The sequence below is a fragment of the Schistocerca cancellata genome, chromosome 1 (genome assembly GCF_023864275.1).
Source record: "Schistocerca cancellata isolate TAMUIC-IGC-003103 chromosome 1, iqSchCanc2.1, whole genome shotgun sequence".
Taxonomy (NCBI): Eukaryota; Metazoa; Arthropoda; class Insecta; order Orthoptera; family Acrididae; genus Schistocerca; species Schistocerca cancellata.
In genome coordinates, this window is record NC_064626.1 from 392011194 (window position 1) to 392032965 (window position 21772).

At 44.6% G+C, this 21772-nt stretch overlaps 1 protein-coding gene across 3 annotated transcripts in view; it reads left to right on the plus strand.

Annotated features, from left to right (window-relative positions):
• Positions 1-21772, plus strand: part of LOC126175634 (endothelial PAS domain-containing protein 1) — a 702263-nt gene that overhangs the window by 455156 nt on the left and 225335 nt on the right. The window lies entirely within an intron of this gene.

The window sequence follows — 21772 nt, forward strand, 5'->3', positions numbered from 1 at the left end:
CATGTTGTTATCCTTTCCGGTATCAGAGCGTGGGAAGGCCTGGACTACTACCCTACTTCCAGAGGACCACTAATTTGAATGGGTATTGGGGAAATGTGATAGAAATCGCAACACAAATAAAAGATTTAGAAACTAACACGAAGAGGTGTGAAATTAGTACAGGGCAACTCTCTCTTAACTGAGGGCAGCCTCCATTAACACACACATTCACAGAATGACATATAGAAATAGCATTCACCAAAAGCTACACAAGTTTAACTAAGAACTCTTCAGAGAGAGAGAATACTGAACGACTAGATCTAGTTATCGGCAATGAGAGGGGGATGGCAGAATTCGGTGAACCTTACCACATAGCTGACGCATCTGCTCTCTCGTATTATAGCGAAATACAGTACTTCCGAGCATCATTATTAGACTGTGCCCCAAGTCACGAACTTTTAAGCTTTACCGTCGCGTGGCGGAGCGCACCTATGGACAATTGGCGGTCGCGCGCGCGACATCAGCTGGTGGACCTTCCAAGAAGACGTTTCAGAAAGGGCCGGGGGTGGGTGGGGGGCGGGGGATGCTCAGGGGTTTTGTTAGCTGGTCGGCATCTCACATTAGTGTGCCTACAGCTGAAAAAAGTAGTTCGGTGCCAACTTGCTGGGTGGTCAAGCGGGTAGCTGTTGCCTGGTGGGCCATAGAATTGGCCGCTTGGTTTTTACACCAGAGGTTTCCTAACCTGGCGCAGCCACGCCCATTGCTACTGTGGGCCTTTCTGCGTTCGTGCACGCCTCAAGACCAAGAAGATACCCGGTTTGAACTAGAAATTGAATCATTTTAACGGCCACCACCGTATGAACAATTTATCAGTTTCTCTCAAAATGACAGAAGCCGAAATTTGTGTTTACAGTTTTGGGTTCCTCTGCATGTAGGGAATTTTTATTACAAGTTTTCTTTCGTTTCTGTGAAGGCTTTAAATCGCGGTTGAATCTTTAGACACGTAGAACTACACTACTGGCCATTAAAATTGCTACACCACGAAGATGACGTGCTACAGTCGCGAAATTTAACCGACAGGAAGAAGATGCTGTGATATGCAAATGATTAGCTTTTCAGAGCATTCACACAAGGTTGGCGCCGGTGGCGACACCTACAACGTGCTGACGTGAGGAAAGTTTCCAGCCGATTTCTCATATACAAACAGCAGTTGACCGGCATTGCCTGGTGAAACGTTGTTGTGATCCTTCGCGTAAGAAGGAGAAATGCGTACCATCACGTTTCCGACTTTGATAAAGGTCGGATTGTAGCCTATCGCGATTGCGGTTTATCGTATCGCGACAGTGCTGCTCGCGTTGGTCGAGATCCAATGACTGTTAGCAGAATATGGAATCGGTGGGTTCAGGAGGATAATACGGAACGCCGTGATGGATCCCAACGGCCTCGTATCACTAGCAGTCGAGATGACAGGCATCTTATCCGCATGACTCTAACGGATCGTGCAGCCACGTCTCGATCTCTGAGTCAGTAGATGGGGCGTTTGCAAGACAACAACCATCTGCACAAACAGTTCGACGACGTTTGCAGTAGCATGGATTATCAGCTCGGAGACCATGGCTGCGGTTACCCTTGACGCTGCATCACAGACAGGAGCGCCTGCGATGGTGTACTCAACGACGAACCTGGGTGCACGAATGGCAAAACGTCATGTTTTCGGATGAATGTAGGTTCTGTTTACAGCATCAGGATGGCTGCATCCGTGTTCGGCGACATCTCGGTGACTGCACATTGGAAGCGTGTATTCGTCATCGCCATAATGGCGTATCACCCGGCGTGATGGTATGGGGTGCCATTGGTTACACGTCTCGGTCACCTCTTGTTCGCATTGACGGCACTTTGAACAGTGGACGTTACATTTCAGATGTGTTGCGACCCGTGGCTGTACCCTTCATTCGATCCCTGCGAAACCCTACATTTCATCAGGGTAATGCACGACCGCATGTTGCAGGTGATTGTACGGGTCTTTCTGGATACAGAAAATGTTCGACTGCTGTCCTGGCCAGCACATTCTCCAGATCTCTCGCCGATTGAAAACGTCTGGTCAATGGTGGCCGAGCAACTGGCTCGTCACAATACGCCAGTCACTACTCTTGATGAACTGTGGTATCGTGTTGAAGATGCATGGGCAGCTGTACCTGTACACGCCATCCAAGTTCTGTTTGACTCAGTGCCCAGGCGTATCAAGGTCGTTATTACGGCCAGAGGTGGTGGTTCTGGGTACTGGAATTGCGTGAAAATGTAATCACATGTCAGTTCTGGTATAATATATTTGTCCAATGAATACCCATTTATCATCTGCATTTCTTCTTGGTGTAGCAATTTTAATGGCCAGCACTGTAAAATTGGCGTGTAAATTATGGGTAGAGCAGCGGTTTGTTTGTCATAAAAAGGGTCGAATCTGTCACCTGGTTTCTTATTCTTTAAGTACTTCTCGACTCATCCTTTGCTTCGGGCCGTGCGACGCCGCCCACGCGCTCGTCACTGCACGTGTCTTTCTCAGGAGGGTTCATAACACAATGTGTTACAAAGATTACATTGTCCTTTGTTTTTATAATTAAAGCTATTTCTGTCTACTCAGACATTAGATTAATTGTAAATAATGCTACTGCTAGCGTTTGCATTTACCATTGCACGTGTATTGCGAAAGTTGACAAACAGAGGAAGCAAACCACAAAGCTACGAACCCATCGGCCGAAGTTGTTCTTCGCGTAAACAGGAGCCAGCGACAGCGGGAAGTAACAGCTGAAGGGGGTGGTGGCGGTAGGCGGGAAGGGTGGGAGGGCTCAGGGAATGGCATCGAACGTGAGCTTATTTGGTCGGCGTAGCCAGCCCAGTTGTTCCGGCCGATATCGGCGTGGGCCGCTTGCACCCTCGCACAGCGGCTGCGTGCCCCAGTTTCGGGTGCGCATGCGCGGACTCGGGGCAGGAGATAAAGGGTGCGCGCGGCGTGGTACGGTACGGAGGGGGCGGGCGGTGTTTTACTGCCAAGGCGTCAGCAGGAGGGGTAGGGCAGGGGGGGGAGGGGGAGGGGGTTCGGAGTCCCCGGGCCGGGCCGGTGGCCAGCGCGGCCGACGACCTCGCGGCTGCGCTCCGCTCCTTCCCGACAAATGCCGCGACCCAGAAAGACGGTCTAATCTGCGCCCGGGGCGAGATGGGGCCAGTGGCGGTGGCGCGCGCCTTTGTCGTCTGTCGCCTCGCCTCGGCGCGCGCGTTGCCCCTGGGGAGCCGAGGGAAGGGAAAGGAAGCTACTGGCGCTGCTGAGCCCGCACGCACGGAATTACTGCCGCCGCCGAGGTCCTTCATCCCCATCGCAGTTGCGCCGCCGCGCCGCGCTCCGCCATAAAACAGAGCCTCTGCCGCCCTTTTATTGTTCGACAGAGCTGCGCCGGGTAATGCGACGGCGACGCTCGTAGCGGCGCGCTTAATTTCGCCGGCGAGGGTGCATTTGTATACAGGACGAGAGAGGCCGTAGGGTAGCCAGTCTGAAGACCGTTTTGGTGCAACTGTACACGCTAGTCGATCTTGTGCGAGGGTCTTCGTCTCCGCATAACTACTGCAGCCTACATCCTTTTTACCTGCTCACTGTATTCAAGCGATCGTCTTCATTTCCCACCTTTCAGTCAAGATGGATGGTGCATTTCTCATCTCCCAAGTTGATTCTGTATCTCCTCATTAGTTATTCGATATACTTACATATACTTCTATATGGCTACTCTGCAAAATCACACTTAAGTGGGTGGCAGAGGGTTCATCGAATCACCTTCACAATAATTCTCTATTATTCCACTTTCGAACAGCGTGCGGAAAAACGAACACCCGTATCTTTCCGCGTGAGCTTTGATTTCCCTTATTTTGTTATGATGATCATTTCTTCGTGGCCGGCCGGAGTGGCCGTGCGGTTCTAGGCGCTACAGTCTGGAATCAAGCGACCGCTACGGTCTCATGTTCGAATCCTGCCTCGGGCATGGATGTGTGTGATGTCCTTAGGTTAGTTCGGTTTAATTAGTTCTAAGTTCTAGGCGACTGATGATCTCAGAAGTTAAGTCGCATAGTGCTCAGAGCCATTTGAACCATTTTTGGGTTAGCTTGGGTGCGCACCGAGATAGTCTACGCAATTGCGATAAACACTGTGTCTGGATTGAGCAATGGTTAACGCAACTGTGTAAGCAGCAGATCACGGGTTCCAGTCCCTCTCCGGCACACATTTTCACTGGTCGCTGCTGATTTCACATAAAGTCCCGATGCAGTTACTTCCCTTCCCTTCCATTCCCTTCCCTTTCCTTTCCTTTCTTCGCTCTCCATCTTCAATTTACATAATACTGCGACGGTCTTGAGGGGTTCTTCTTGACTGGGAGGCGGTTCATTATTTTTGGTCGCTAGCAACTTGAAAGCAGGTTTTTATACAACATATTTTCGATAGTGATATGTTTCAGTAACATTCAGTTTTGAAATTCTAACAGCAGCCGTCTTTGAAGATTAAGAATGGGACTTCAGTTCCACGTGTTATGCGAACAACTACTCTTTTTCAATCCCAAATGTATGTCAATACCTCGGTGCCATCATCATTGGGTACTTTTATTAGGAGAATAAGACCCGAACTGATGACAATGCAATGGTGCCGAAAGATGTTTGGGCATTAAAAAGATTAGGTTTTTGCATAATAGCCGGACCTGAAGTCCCATAATAACATGCTTCGCACACGGGGGCAGCTGTTTGGAGATTGACATTTTCTATGTCAAAATTATAATGCTCCAGATGATAAAGCAAGGACCACTGCGTGAAAGTTCAAAGAAAAGCAGGCAGTTTTGTGTCATTTATAGTATAATATATTTGTCCAATGAACACCCGTGTATCATCTGCATTTCTTCTTGGTGTAGCAATTTTAATGGCCAGTAGTGTACTATTATGTGATGGAGATGTTGTGATGGTTATATGGATGTGTGGTGTCTGGTCTTTCATACATGTCACAACCATCAGTGCGGATGCACATTTACTTTCGACTTCTAGCGAAAATCTAAAAATAGCGAACATGGAGGACATGGATGGGGACTGCGGACAGGTGGCGCTAGGTGGGAATGTGGATTGGCTTGGCCGGCCGAGGTGACCGAGCGGTTCTAGGCGCTTCAGTCTGGAACCGCGCGACCGCTACGCTCGCAGGTTCGAAACCTGCCTCGGGCATGGATGTGTGTGATGTCCTTAGGTTAGTTACGTTTAAGTAGTTCTAAGTTCTAGGGGACTGATGACCTTCGATGTTAAGTCCCATAGTGCTCAGAGCCATTCTTCATGTCTTGGTTCACTCAGTCATCTCGGATAAGACAGCCGTATATCTTTACTTAAATGAAAGTGCGTTGATTATTGCTGTGTTGTGTGAAATACCCCGATGATCGAGCTACTTATCATACTGCCTTGTTATGTCTTCTTTCACACTGGAATTTTTCTGTGGTAAAAACGAACACTACAGGAGAATCAGGCTCTTAAAGGTAATGCAAGAAAATTATCTTTGTCCATTTATTAAATATGTACGTTAATTTCCACTGTTTAGAAATTTCCAGCACCTCCGCCTCTATTTCTCTCCCCGTCTACCCATATCAACAATAACAACAGCAGGGCGAAAATTGTAGCTACACCTAGAATTATCGTCATTTGAAGAACTCTTCAATCTGTTGGCTATGGGAAAGTATAGAGGACGTTCATTGCCCTTTCTTCCATCGATGTTTGTCGTTTCTATTCTCGTCGTTCCTTACGTCCACACGGAATTTCCGCGCCCTGGATCCAGTCCCAGGCCTCGCCGCGTGGAGTGAGGCTAGAAGGCACTGTACATGGAGATTCGCGCGACGAATGGGTACGTTAATCTCGGCGGTGCCCTTGGTAGAAGCTGGATGGGGGCCAGCATAGGACTCTTCCCCTCTTTCTCTTCGGTACTTTTTATAGTTGACGTGAACAGCTCCTAAAAGTAACAGTGGGACAGTAGTTTCCACCACTGTTTTCTCGCAGGGTGGCAAGTTGCGGAGAACTGATCCTTGCCTACGAGTTTGTTCTCATCTACCTGGGAAATTAAGTAAATGCTACTATAGATTATTTTACGCAAAATCGGAATGGTCGTTAGAAATGTTGTCGTGCTTTTCCTCTAAAATTTCGCGACTTAATAGACTTCGTGTAAACAGACGAGAACACTCGTATGCACAGAAGGGGAAAGACAAGCAAGGGGAAGAGGTATTGCAGTGTAGCGGACGAACAGGGGGGGGGGGGGTGTTAGAGGCAGCACGAGCGTACACAACAAAATATTTGCGGATATATTTTACAAGCGTAGCCACGTGAAACGTACAATTTGTCGTAATCAATAGCTTCATTCTTAAGGCGTATACGGATCTTTAGAGTGATTCCATACAATTACGCAATATAAATAATACAGTTCATCGTGTGACATAATACTATTGATGTTTCACTGTGACTATTTCCACACAAAAACACAGTTAGAAAATGCTCCACCCAACGTTTTTTTATCATCAGAGCCGTGTCTGTTTTACTTCTACTGGGACTGCCAGTTGATTCACTCTCATCTTCACTTGCGGAATCAGTATTGCTTCCATCACTATGAGTATCACTACTCGGGTCTGTACTACTTCCCACATTTATGATCATCTCCAGCGCTTGGTCCAGTAAACCGTCACTTGAAGTATACTGCTCTTCAATTTTCTTTACGTACTCACAGCATTTCTTCCAGTCTTCTTTTCTTATGGAAGCAATTTGTTGATGTATAAATCCATTCTGAATGTCACATTATGTCAGGAACGCCATTCTTGACTCTTTCAGCACTATAGGATCTAATTCTGGGTGGTATGGAGGAAGCCGTAACACATTATGACCATGTTCGGTTAAAATACTGTCTTTTATAAGTAATGTGGCCTGATTTGTTCACTTCGGGGAGTCTCAGCATGCCCTTGTGAAGTGGAATTCTCTGCTCTGTTAATCAGGACATCGTCTCTCTCGTTGTACAGTTTGATATTGGACCACTACCGAGCTTATTACTGTAGTAAGCGGTGTTATCTGTAACGAGGACAGTGTTAGAAAACGTTTAATCTCTCCGTGAGACACTGTCCATAATTTGAGAAGTCCTTGTCGTCGTGACAACCCGCTGTTTTCTGGACAGACCTAAACATTATGTTGGCATTCGTTACAAAAGCGTCCTCCCCGCCATCGTGGATGTTGATAATTCTGCTCCCTTTCTAAACAAATTTCAACATACTCTGTGTTGAATTGTTACTCCATCCGTACGATGCTGTGCGACAAGTGCGAACATATGTATCGTCCTTATAGGCAAGTGGACGACACTCACGTATGTACTCTCGGATAATTTTCCAGTAAGCAATTCGTTTTGCTCTGATACTACTTTGTTCCCGAAAAACTCTTCGGTTGTTCGCAGTCTTTTTCCATTTATACCCTATAGTGATAAGAATTTTACGAAGTGTATTTTTACTGACTTCAGAATTTGTTAAACTCTTTAATTTTTTTACGAATTTCCCTCAAAGTGCGTCTTCTTTTATCGGTAATGTAGAAATTATTCACCACGCGGTGAACGATAGCCTTCCAAGCTCTACTTGGTAATACTTCTTTTCCTGGGAGGTGCCGAAAACGTCGAGGATTCACCTGCTTGGAGTTTTCCCAGCTCTCTCTTGATCAGCCGAACGGAAATAAACCGTTGAGCAGTTGCTTCGTCCTCTCATTTCAGTGTGGATTTTGGTTTCAGTGGAGCACCTAGCACAGCGCCTTGTGTCGTGAACTGGTAGACTTTTCCAACCATTTCGCATGTTTAACTATGAAAAACTTTGCCTTTTATCGTGCTTTTTACTGGGGCCACCTTCCAACTTCGAATTTGTCCTCCCAGAGTATTTAATAGTTGAGGGCTCCGCCTAGCTCGGTGGCGACATGTCCGACGCTGGCGGTCGACTGGGCGGGGTCTACGGCACATCGTGTTTAAGATGTTCACGTCTGTTTGCGTAAACTGTAATACGAAGTGGAATTGCTTTATTTATTCATTCATTCATCCAGGAATCATCTCATAGTGATATAGGATTTGTCATTATACTGCCGTGAAAAGAAGCTCGAAAATAACACACACATAGAAAGTATAAATATTTCTGTTGCGAGGACACCACAGGTGGTGGACCATGGCCTTGCGGAAGGAACCATCTCTATATTTCCCTGAAATGATCTAAGGAAACCACAAACCTAAATCAGGATGGCCGGACACAGGAAACTCCGTTCTGTCGAATATGAATTCAGCATCCTAACAACCGCACTGATTCATTCTGTTACTCCCTTATTGTGCATTGTTCTTTTGATTATACACAATTTTCACAAGATAACTTATAAAACTTAGTTTTTCTGTGCAGCAGTGCACACGCGATGGACACTCGTTGGTGACACCAGGACCTCTTAACATGCTGCTGTGCCCATTGCACTACCTCCGGTCTGTTCGGGAAACTAAATCCAGGTCGTTATAAACATACAATTTCACCAATGCATATCCTCCCCTCAGTCTGCCGGAAAATGTAAACCAGCAACTTCCACGATGAGTGAGATGTTGAGTTCAGAGAATGAGGAGACATTGCTATCATGCACTATATATCTCACAAAAGATTTTCTTGTAAAAGAGTTACACTTTGATAATGTTTTGTAATGTGACAGGATGTTGTAGTTGTCCATTTTCGCTGTTGACCACTATTGTTTGTCCTCGAAGTAGACTTTGCGTACTATGCCTTACTTAAAAAGTATGTTTTACTTATTTTTTATTTTTGTTTATTTTTTGCTAGATGTGTTGCAGTAATCATTTTCACCTCTTTATGCAGTTTATTATGCAATAATATTCTCTGATAGAAAATTTGGTACATGTTACTCCAAACTGCCTCTATGGGACTTAACTGCTGAGGTCACGAGTCCCCTAGAACTTAGAACTACTTAAACCTAACTAAGGACATCACACGCTCCATGCCCGTGGCAGGATTCGAACCTGCGGCCGTAGCAGTCGCGCGGTTCCTGACTGAAGGCCTAGAACCGCTCGGCCACCGCGGCCGGCCCATGGTTCTGTATAGAACTGTTAGTGAAATACGTTTTCTCATATCCACCACAGATAGAAGTTCTCGTTAATTCAGCGCATGTGGCATTGTGCAAAAGTTTCGCCCACTTGCTGAAGGTCTTTATGGCAGCCTCTTGGGCATTATGTTGCAGCGCGCTACGAACTGTGTAGTGGTTTGCGGAGCACATATGCAGATGCATATCGCGCGGGATGCTGTATTTATTCTGCCATGTTAGCCATCTGATTTTTTTCGCAACCAGCAGATGTATCCGTTGCGCTTTTAGTATAGTTGCGAGAATCCTCACGGCGCTAACAGCGTTGATTTCCCCTGGGAGATGTCCCACTCGTAAACTAATCATCCGAGGCCAACGTCAGGATCCATTTGAAATGGCGGTAGGTGACGAGCGAGAAAGGTATTTTGACCTGTGAAAACATTGGAAATACGTATTAAGCTAGTCAACGTGTTATAACCCTTTTTAAATATTTTATATGACTTTAATATACGTTTAGTACTTTAATTACAATACTATTCTTGCATCCGTATCAGTAGGCGGAAAACTTAATGTAATTTTTCTTAATTTATTTCACCCGTATTTCACAACTTTTGTGCTGGTTTTCCTCAAATGTGGGAATTTATTTATTAGAAGAGTATGTATATAAGGGCCGACGTAGCGCCTTCAAGAGATACAGCAACTGTTGATTGATTAAATCGGATGACCTAATTCGGCCGTTAGAAGCAGTCTTCAGATCTTGGTTACAGTGACATAGTCGTCGCCATTACTGGTTGTATTGACATTAAAATATTTCAACGTCGAAGCATCCATTCACGGCGGTGAGTGTAACTTGTATACGCAGTAATCCGTCATACAGACTTGAAGATGGGCGCCAACGGCCGAAACCGAATTATCACTTGTTTCATTTCGCAGCTGTGACTGAAATATATAGTCATTTGAAATAGTAAAGTATTGACGACTGTAGTGCCATAGGTCTGTTCATTTAGGTATATTGGCACGTCAAGATGAAAGTGTGGTTCCGAAGTCTATAATTCCTACGTAGTGTGACTACGGGAACTTGATAGTGAGAGAGAATGCGGCATTTCCAAGGTCATTTCGAAGATTGTTCATCTGTTTTATTGCAACGTGACGATAATTTGTATATGGATTGTGACTGGCTGCGATCTATATCTGTACTGCCTAAACCATCTTACGGTGTGTGGCGGAGGATAACTCTAGTACCACTATCATTAACTCCCTCTGCCGCCCCCCCCCCCCCCCAATCCGCCGCCGCCTTCTTACTCTGTCGATAAAATTGTGTGTGAACTCTCGGATTTCTCAGCCATGGTTATTTCGGGAGACATACGTGGGAGGAAGTGGTATGTTACGCAGTTGATCTTCAATCGTATGCACTCGGATTTCGACAGTAACTTCCCGCGCGGGGTAGCATTGTAGCCGCGTGGTTTGAGGCGCCTTGCCACGGTTCGCACGGTCTCTCTCTCTCTCTCTCTCTCTCTCTCTCTCTCTCTCTCTCTCTCTCTCTCTCTCTTTCCCTCTCTCTTTCCCATCCCCGTCAGAGGTTCGAGTCTTCCCTCGTAAGTTAGCCTAAGTTACATTCAGTAGTGTGTAAGCTTAGGGACTGATGACCTCAGCAGTTTGGTCCCATAGCCGGCCAAAGTGGCTGTGCAGTTCTAGGCGCTTCAGTTTGGAACCGCGTGACCGCTACGGTCGCAGGTTCGAATCCTGCCTCGGGCATGATGTGTGTGATGTCTTTAGGTTCGTTAGGTTTAAGTAGTTCTAAGTTCTAGGGGACTGATGACCTCAGTTGTTGAGTCCCATAGTGCTCAGAGTACATTTGGTCCCATAGGAACTTACCACAAATTTTTCCAAAATTCAACTGTAACTTCTTCGCGACGCACTTGCGCTTGCTAAACGATCCCGTGACGAAAAGTGCGCTATTCGTTGAATCTTCTATATCTCAGTTTGGTAAGTCTCGTAAACTAATGAAAAACACTCAGAAATTGCTCTACAAGTGGTTTTTAGGCCGCTTCTTTCGTGGATGAATTACATTTTCTCAAGATTCGTCTAACGGATTTGTTTGGCAACTGCGTTTCCTAGTTTGTTTTATGAGGTTATTCAATTTTAGGTCGCTCCAGACTGTTAATCGTAGATATTTTACGTTAGTTACTGTTTCCAATAGATTTTCAGCAAATGCGTAATCGAAACGCCTATTTACGGACAATGGCACATTTATTTACGTTCAGCGTCAGCTGCCAGACCCTGCACCAATCATCGATCCTGTGCAAGCCCTTCTGCAGGTCTCTACTGCCGTTGCAACCTTCTTGTAGACAGCAACATCGTCTGCGCAAAAAAAAAAAAAAATTAAATTAAAAAAAAAAATAATAAAATGTAGAGGCACCAAATGTCACCACAATTTTGCCAGAGGCCGCCGTGGGCGAGTCACTCGGTATCGAGGTCGTCAAACCCCCTCTTACCCACATTTCACCCCTTCTCTTGATGCCTCTGCGACGGAGGTCAGAATCGCGATGTCCAGGGTCGAAATAACGTGATTTTTTTAATCTGTGGCGGAGGAAAACGTTTCTGACACACCGTTGCTCAGAATCGACGCGAAAAGGCCTCAGGAGGTGACATAAAGGGCGTCAATAAAACGACCTCTTCTCTTGCGGCGTTCATTTTCACTTATTTTGCGATCGAAAACTACAATTTCCAGTGCGATTTGCAACATGACGACTTTCTCGACATCCTTTGAGACTGATGACACCCCTCGGACGATTCAACCCGTCTCTAAGGTACTGTAAGGTTGCAACTCCAATGAACGTGATCTGGCCCCTTTGGAGTGTAGTGCGACCGCAATTTTTGGTCTGGTATGCGAGGTGCAACAACAAGGGACAGTTCAAAACCATTCGACGAAGTCTCAACATGATCCGAAGCAGCAGATGGTTCAAATGGCACTGAGCACTATGGGACTTAACATCTGTGGTCATCAGTCCCCTAGAACTTAGAACTACTTAAACCTAACTAACCTAAGGACATCACACACATCCATGCCCGAGGCAGGATTCGAACCTGCGACCGTAGCGGTCACGCGGTTCCAGACTGAAGCGCATAGAATCGCACGGCCACACCGGCCGGCAAGCAGCAGATGGTGTTTCTGCTTTTTCAGCCCTCTTGTTTCACACCCTCCTACGGCGTGACAACGGGACTGTGCACTATTGACACGGATGTGAATAAAACGGTAAAGGGTCTCTCAAAGACATCCCCCCCCCCCCCCCCCCCTCCAGTAGTCGCCCTAATGTTCCTGTGGGTTACTGCATAAATCACATTTACGTCTGTCAATTTCATCACGTTAAGAATAAAGTATTTCCTTCTATCTGTTAAAAAATCGTGAGTACAGTCGAAAAGCTACCTCGTTACTCGGTAAGCTCCTCTTTTATTCACTAAATGACTGTTCTGTACTATATGATGAGTCAGTCATTGGTAATACTTAATCTACATACATCATTCTTACCGTTGTTCTCTCACTGTGTGTTTGAAGTGTCCAACATAAGCGAATAGTTTCAGTTTCACTGAGCGTCGAGCGAACTGCCACTGCCAGTGCTTCAGCCATGATGAATGCACATCACCCTTGATTCTTCTTAGTACCTGATTCCACCAAGGCCCACCGTAGATAAAAGCCGTGAGGCGATGGATCTGGAGATTTTGTTCCCGTTCAATAAATATTTTAGACCGTTGAGGGCGTCCACTGCAGCTGCTATACCAAAATGCCAGTAATTTTTTCATAAAAGTGAATTTAAAAAAAAATCGGCGGCTACTATCCAGTTCCCTCTCAGTGGAACGACAATTTACTCAGTTTTGTTGAATCTGGTTCGAATAAGACTTCCTTAGCCTGCAAATAAATAATAGAGAACGAATGTTATAACTCGGATCAGGTAGTGATTCATCCCCGTCCTCGACATGGTCTTAATTGTCATTTCAAGTGCATACTATTATTTGCGCTCATTCCTGTTTTATTAGTTGAAGACACTTGAAAGTCACTCTCCTCCTCCCCCCTTCATCATCATCATCATCATCATCATCATCTTCTTCTTCTTCTTCTTCCTTCATGAAACTTTATGATGTGTGTCTTGTCAAAACTTACATTTCTTATCGGCAATGTTGATTTATCCATAGTTCGTACTACTATTCGTTTTCTTGGCTTGTTTGTCTCATGTTAGTATATGTTACACTGCAACAAACGTCAAGTAACTACGCGTGTATTATTGAAATGGGTACGCTGGAATGCCGTGGGTGTGTTTTGCACCTCTGTGGCCTTAAGACAGTTTGTTGCTGTTGCTTCTGTGCCACGTGTGCAGAATCAGAGCGTCTCGGTAGGGGTGGTGTTTGATGGGCGAGCAATTGCCCCAGTTCCTGAGCGCGACTTGGCGGCCGCTGTATTTGCATAATGAGATGACGCTCCGCCCAGCACTCCGGCTTATGCACCACGCAGCCACAGCCGCCGCTTCCCTTAAAAGAGATGCCAGTGTTTTCTTGCTGCTGTGTATCTGGTCCCCCCCATGGCGTGGAACACAACAGGGTCTTCCTGTGGTGCGTATAATACCAAGTTATTTATTTTGTTCGTTCTCTTCCTAATGTTAGAAGCACAGATTGGAACCCTATTGACGTACTCTGGAGCGTGAATACGATTTAACTATACTTGACTTGAGCGTTATCAAAGTGCAGATGTCATCTACGAGAAGCTTTTTATAAGTCTTACAACACATTTTTTTCTGATGGCTAGTTGGTTTTATTCAGGATTCTATTAAACCATGTTATTGTCAACTCTTCTAGCTACAAAACTCTATTTTTCAACATAATCTCAATTCAATGCGGCGGCCTTAAGCCGCCTTATTGGGAGGGCATGTATGCCTGCGTGATACCACTCCACTGGACTTCGAAGCCGACGTCTTGCTCATCAATAAGCTCACCGTCATTCACGTACTGCTTCTCGCGGAGTTCATCATTCATTGTGCCGAACATGGAAGCCGGAAGGTGCGAGATCCGGGCTGTGGGGTGGATGATGGAGAACAGTCCAATCAAGTTGTGTGAGCTCCTCTAGGATGGGCAGACTTTTGTGAGGCCCTGCATTGTCTTGGAGGAGAAGTTTGTTTGCGTTTTTGTGGTGACGTACACACTGAAGTCGTATCTTCAGTCCCCTGAAGGTAACACAATAGCTTTGTGCGGCCGACCTGCCCGCGGGATATCGGATAGGTTTGCGCGACCTGGTTGCGATGATGACAGATGTCTCGGCGAACGACTCACCGTGCTTTTGTTCATTCCCAGGGCTCCTTATACATTCTGCATGCGCCTCTGAATATCTCCAATGCTCTCGCTTTCTGTCAGAAGAAATTCCTTGACAGCCCTCTGCTTGGGCCGCACCTCCGTTACGGACGTCATTTTGAAGGCTACGTATAGCGCCGCCACGTATCGGAACTTCATGAAATTATAGGGGCTGAAACGGAAATATTCCTTGATGTCCCACAAAAATTCTGAATTTTTTCAACCGAAATTGGCCGAGAAAAAATGTGTTGCTTTACTTACTGATTGCCCCTCGTGCTTTGCTGCTCACCTGTCAGCGGTAGGTTGTAACAGGTACTTCGTTCGGTGAAACTTAATTTTCGAATCAACAGTGTGAATTACGTAACCCCTGCATTGAAAACTTCTATCGCCTTACTGAAAACAATTTCTGTTTCTTGACATAGAAAATCGGTAAATGTCTACAAAATTTCTGATTCAAGTTCTAGCAATTTAGATTTACTCTTTATTGCTACAATTTGTCCCATAAATTCTAGCAACGGAGACTTGTAGTGTATTGCTTGAATTTCTGACTTAATTCAGCACACCATCTCTCTTCAGCTGTCGAATGCTTCGGATAATGCCAGCAGAATTTTATTCAAAAGAAGGAAAATAACTTTGAATCATAAATTATTTCAACTTGAGGAATAATCAAAAGACTGATGGAGTCTTGTCAGAAATGTAGAGAACGCGAGGTTAAATTTTCCAATCGTATTGGCACAGCATTTCGACTAAAACATGTCTCATGTTATGTCAGCCGACGCTGTGATGAATGGGTGGCCCAGTTTCGAGTAAATCGAGACGGGTTTGGTGTATTTCTCTGCTCAAATTTTGCCTGAAGCTACAGTAATAAATTCTCATCACGTCTGCCGTGATGATTTCTTGGTGCTCACAATCAGTAATCAGCACTCCCGTCACGTTTTAATTGAGATAATTATCTTCAGTGTCGAATCTTTGTTCCATCAAGAGTACAGTGTCCATAATTTCTATTTCTCTTCAGGAGCTAAGCAGCGAGGGGACACTTTTCTCTAAGTTCGAGATACTGACGTAGAAGTAATCCCTTTGGTCTCAGAAAGTTCCTTAGGTCTTTCACCGCAGTCTTCTTTAAGAGCATCTAGCACAATATACACTTAGTTGATTCTTTATGTTCTTGCGTTCATTTCATCTTTCCTATCATACCATCACGAGGAATATGAATAGATCGACGAGAAAATGTACTGGAGCCGGCTGTTAAGTCAACACAAATCCCATACAAAGCACTATGAGAGACTTTTGGCTTTTAGCGGTCAAGTTTAGAAATGTGCAGCCTTTACTCATGGACTGTCACAGTGCCTAAGAGCCGTGCAACTTGTATTTGAACCTCGCGTTAGTTAAGAGCATAGATAAAACAAAACAGTTCTCAACTCTGTAACAATATGGATAAACTTTTAACTAAACCGCTATTTTAGGCAATTGTAATCTTGTGGTTGTGCAGGCAACTGTCAGACCTCAAATCCAGATGTTGGAGATTAAGTTCTTGGATATAGCAAATGGGTGGATGATCCCGTGCTCACGTCAGATAATGGAATGGGAGTACGATATTCCGTAGAACAAGACGTAGTGAAAAAGGCCGTTGTGTAAACCAACCTTTGGGTAGATGAACGCTGCAGTTGTGCGTAATATTATTTTATTGGACTTTTTGTATAATCGAACTCTCGTAACAGAAATTATGTGGACTAAATTTCATTCATTGCTGCTCATTATTTCGTAAGATATTTCTGTATATCAATCTTACCTGCACAATGACGTAATGATCTCTCTCACTGAATGTATAGGATATTTTATCATGGCGCACAGCACACGCTTTATTCCCTTGCGTGATAAGGCGAATCTTAATTCCTTTACAGAATCTGCATCTACATCCATACTCTGCAAATCACTGAGAATTGCATGGCACAGTGTACATCCCGATGTACTGGTTACTAGGACTTCTTCCCTTTCCGGTCACATAAGGAGTGCGGGAAGAATGATTGCTTAAACACCTCTGTACACGCTGTTATTTGTCTAATCTTGTCCTCGCGATGCCACGGGGGCGATATGTTGGGGGTTGTGATACATTCCTACATCCACCACTTAAAACTGGTTGTTTGTATAGTTTTAGTGTCTCCTGTTAGTCCTGTTTGGTACCAATCCCACACACCTGAGGAATATTAAGTGGCTCGCAAGAGAATTTAGAAAGCAATGTCATTTGTAGGCTGATTACGTTTCCCTAGTATTCTATAAGTAATTCAAAGTCTGCCACTTGCTTTACCTACAAATGAGCCTATGGGATCTGTTCATTTCATGTCCATACAAATTATTATACCCAGGTATCTGTTTGAGTTGGCCGATTGTAATTGCGACTCCTTGATGAAGTGATCATTGCGTAATAAGTGTTTTTGTTGTACGATGTGCACAGTTTTGCATTTCTGAACATTTGAAGGAGGTTACCGATGTTTGCGCCACTTTTTGAGATCTTAACAAGATTCGATTAAATATTTGTGCTCTTCTTTATCAGACACTACTTTATTTATAGATAATTGTATCATTTGCGAAGAGTCTGACGTTAGTATCAATATTTCCTGCAAGGTTCCGATATTAGCTCTAGACAGATAGTTTTGTTTACGTGTTCCTGACACTGATACTAGTTGTTTATGTTGAATGAGATTGGTTGGCTGATTTGGGCGAGGGGACCAAACAGCGAGGTCATCGGTCCCATCGGATTAGGGAAGGATGGGAAAGGAAGTCGATCGTGCCCTTTTATAGGAATCATTCCGGCATTTGCCTGAAGCGATATGGGGAAATCGCGGAAAACCAGTATCAGGATGGCCGGACGCGTGTTTGAACCTTCGCCTCCCGAATGCGAGTCCAATGTGCTAACTACTGCTCCACCTCGCTCGGTAGTATGATACTGCTTCGATTTTTTACTGTTTGTAGCGAAAATATCGAGGAATACTAGCGATCCAATTGCTGGCGTAAAAATAACAAGACATTTCCGTATCGATAGTAGTTACGAGCATTTCACGTGTAATGTATATGTTGAAGATACTTTTCATTGCATTTGTATTTTACGAATGGTTCACAACAGTTATCACAGATTGTTCGAAGTGACATCCTTCCGTCTTTATATGGCCTTAAGCTCGCCGCCGCCGCCGCCGCCGCCGCCGCCGCCGCAGTATTTCTAACAGACTCGAATATGCCTGGTATCATGTGTCTGTGTCCACATCTAGCACACGATACCCTTCATCATTGACACAGGTAAACCGTAGAATTGGCATTTTCTCACAAAACTAAGACCAGTTGGTTTAAACAGATGAGCTTGGAGGCCACGGAATTGTGGTCCTCTACCTACCAAATAGGGAAATATCTATGAGGTGCGGTCATGTACACTCATTAGGATGAGCAAGAGCGTCGTCATTGATGGAGTACATACATCGGCGTACCTAGCAGTATGTCTTGTAAGTAATCGGATAACAATAGTTCTTAAACTTTGAAGAAGTAATTGAGACACAGACACGCATCTCCCCCCTCCACACACACACACACACACACACACACATACACACACACACACACACACACACACACAAATGAGACAGTGGCCTAATTCAGTCTCTCCGCCCCGGTAGCTGAGTGGTCAGCGCGACGGGTTCGATTCCCGGCTGGATCGGAGATTTTCTCCGCTCAGGGGCTCGGTGTTGTGTTGTCCTAATCATCATCTCCTCATCCTCATCGATACGCAAGTCGCCGAAGAGACGTCAACCCAAAAACTTGCATCAAGCGAACGGTCTACCCGACGGGAGGCCCTAGCCACACGACATTTCATTTTTTCACTCTCTCATATTTCCGAAACTAAGTACGCCTATGTGTATTTCCGATCTATACATTTTGTCACTATTTTCTATAGACCCTTTGTACAACGACGAGTTGGTTGTTTGATTTCTTCGGACCATACTAACGTTTAAGCCATTTATTATGTGACCGGTATGTAAGTAACGTTTTTTAACGAAAAGGTACCGCACGAAGAAAGAATATTCTTCCCGGAATATAAAGAAACTCGGTAACATTTTTAGAAATGTTGTCTTGAGAACGTAGGCGGAGGAGTTTCATCAGAGCAGTTATTTTTCTGGACGCAAGCAAACTGCTTGACTACAGAGATAAATAGCTGTTGCGGTATCCTCTGATTGTTTTTTCCCTTTTCTCTGGCAACCTTTCTTAAGCCATTTGTCACTCAATAAAACGTGAGGTTAATGGCGTCGTAACAGTTTCTATCCCCGCGGAAATTTTCGCGTGGCGCTTTTTATTATTTTGTTTTGGTGGCAACAGTCAATGACCCCTATGCTGAACTACACCTGTCCGCTAGAGTAAATTGAAGAGCGCTAGGAATGACCGCTCGATGGAACGAATTTATTCATCCCTCCTAGCCTACGTGAATCGCAGCTTTCATCAGCAGCCACGTAGCATGAGTGTTGTCGCTCATGAATCTTGCCTCAGCCTTAATGAAGCGGGGGCTTTCTCAGCCGCTTGGCAGCGCGGCTTGTGCACAAAGCGGTTCGCAGGAAAAGACCTCTCTGCCCTGTCAAGCCAGTGCGTTTGTTCTTTCCTGTTCATTCTGCCCGTTACACCCAATGTGGATGAAATATAGGCTGCGATGTCAGAAAGTTAACCTAATGCCACTGTAAATAAAACGACGCTAAAGATCGCCTACATCTACAGTTGTGTCAAAGATGTCCATCTATTTTATTTAATTAAAAATAATTATGCAGTGCGTTCGTAAAGTCATGGAGCAGTTTTATTGTCCACAGAAAAGCGGCGAAATTAGATAGAAATTTGGAAATGATTGAAGTGAAAGAGAAACTCACCAAGTCTGCGTTCAGCGCAGTTCGCCGCGGTTTCCATTTGTCGCCTTTCACACATGTAAACGATATTCTAGTTATTCCTACACACATGGAAGGACATCTTTTGTAACACAGTGAATAGTGCCTCTGATTCTCATGATTAATGTCATTGATACGTTCACTGTACCCAAAAGTGAAAGTCAAATGGCATTAGGTCCGGGGACCCTGGTGGCCACAGCTTAAAACCACCCCTTCTTGTCCGCCGCTGGGGAATTTTGTATCCCGAAATTTGCGAACATTGTTGGAGTAGTGTGGAGGAGCGCTGTCTTGTTGTAAAATGACATCTTCTGGAAATTGTGGCACTGCCTACAGTTGCAAATCAAATTCAGCTCCGGGAAGAAAAATGGATGTATAATTTTATCGTGCATCAAGGGGGAGGGTGATACTTTCGTACTTGATGTAGGCACCAGGATTTTCAGAAGCCCATATTATGACGTTATAGCGATGAACGTGGCCACAGACGCAGATTGTGACCTCATCGCTAAACACAATTTCTTAATAATTCGTTCATCACAATCGGTCACATTAAGCATATGTGTAACAGATTCGAATCATTTGTGTTCGTCAGTCCGATAGCGTCCAACAGCAGCAATTTGTAAATCGAAAACTGGAGACGTGTCTTTAAAACCTTGTAAACTCTAGTCCTTTTTATGCCTAATTCTCGAGCACACACGTGCATTGATTTTTTGGGAGGCTTGTTAGGTAGCTAGCCTGTATAGATTCTACAGACTCGTCACTTACCGAAGGTCTGCCAGAACCTGGTTTGTCCATCAAACTGCCGGTATTGTTTTACTGCTTATCTTACTGATTAAAGTTCTTTCTACGTATGTGGTGACTCTTCTTCGTAACGCGACGATATTCATATTTAACATTGGTCACAGATTCGAATTTAGCCAGCCACAGTACACACTAAACTTTCCTCTGTACCGACCTCATCTCGAATGACGTGGCCCGATCCGTTGCCGCTACACGGTTCGTTGTGATGCGACATCATCGTTTTTACGGACGCGCTATATAAAGTGTACCGCGCTTGCTGATTTGTCTCTCTTTTTTGAATTGTAACACTGATGTTCTAGCAATTCAGATTTTTTCTGAAATTTGCTAGAAACTGAGGCGAAATATATAAACTGTCCTTAGGTGACGTTGACTTTTGTATATTTTTGTATCCCTGGCTTCTGGTTAGTCTGCTTCACGTACTGCGTACATTGGCACTGGAACCAATTGCTGCGTGGTGAGGGTTTGCACCCCACTAACTTCCCTCAGAGAATCTAGAGTTTTACGTAATTTACTTGTGTCTCTGTGGTGAAGTGCCAGACCAATCATCCACTTGTGTGAAGGTTCGATCCCAGTGGTCTGCAGTTCGATCCCATATCAGTGATAAGATTTTTATCTGTCACTTATCATTTCTGTCACCTCTACCAATGCTTGTTAATGTGAAAAAAAAGGCTAGGTGCGTCGTGATTCAGAATCAGTACAAAGATAAGAGAAAAATAAAGTTTTACTACCTCTAAAAGGACCATGATTACTAAAACTCAGTGGTGCTCAGACAACCTTCGGGTCGATAGCGGGTTTCTTTCTGTGTAAAGTATTGCACTGGACTGCAGTTCCAAATCGTGATTTCGTACCTACTTCCGCTGTGGTACTAAGCATTGTGGGGCAGGAGTAAGATATATGGATTCTTAATCGGGAGGAAAGTATTTCAGATCGTCGTTCATCCATCTTCATCTAGATTGTCTGGATGATTTTTTAAGTAGAGGGGCGTCACTTCTGTACTACATGCGCGGATGTTCCATCACTAAAAACCATGATGGTCGACGACATGCTGAGCTCTATTTTTTTCTCCCTTCAACCTCACTATTCTGATACGAAATTATGCATTACGTTCGTTGCAAGTATACTTATCGAGTCACCGATAAAGTGTTTTCACTTGTATTTCAACGCTGACTGTGATGTGTCTCCCGTTGTAATAAGAGCGGAGACGAAACTTGTTGCTTGAAGCGTGTTTCTTACAGAATAGGCCCGACGAAATGAACTGTAATATAAACAACGATTTGTGGATAACGTAATTTGCACTTACCTTTCCGTCGATTGTAACAGTAGTCTTGTTGCTTCCACATTGCTGGTATTGGGGGGTGTTAGCTGTTAATTATTATACGTATTATGGAGATTAAAGGCCTTTAAGCTGAATATGAAACCGTAGTTACGTCGATGTCGATGACGAATTAATAAAAAAAACGGTAGAAATAGCTGAATAGCTGAGTGGAGAAAAAGTAGTAAGAGAGTAGCGCTTATTCTCCTTAACATACCAATTTGAAATGGTGTATTTCGAACTTACAGTCATCCTCGTAGTGAGCTGAGAATGACTCGAACGTAGGGAATCGAAAGACGAGTGTAAG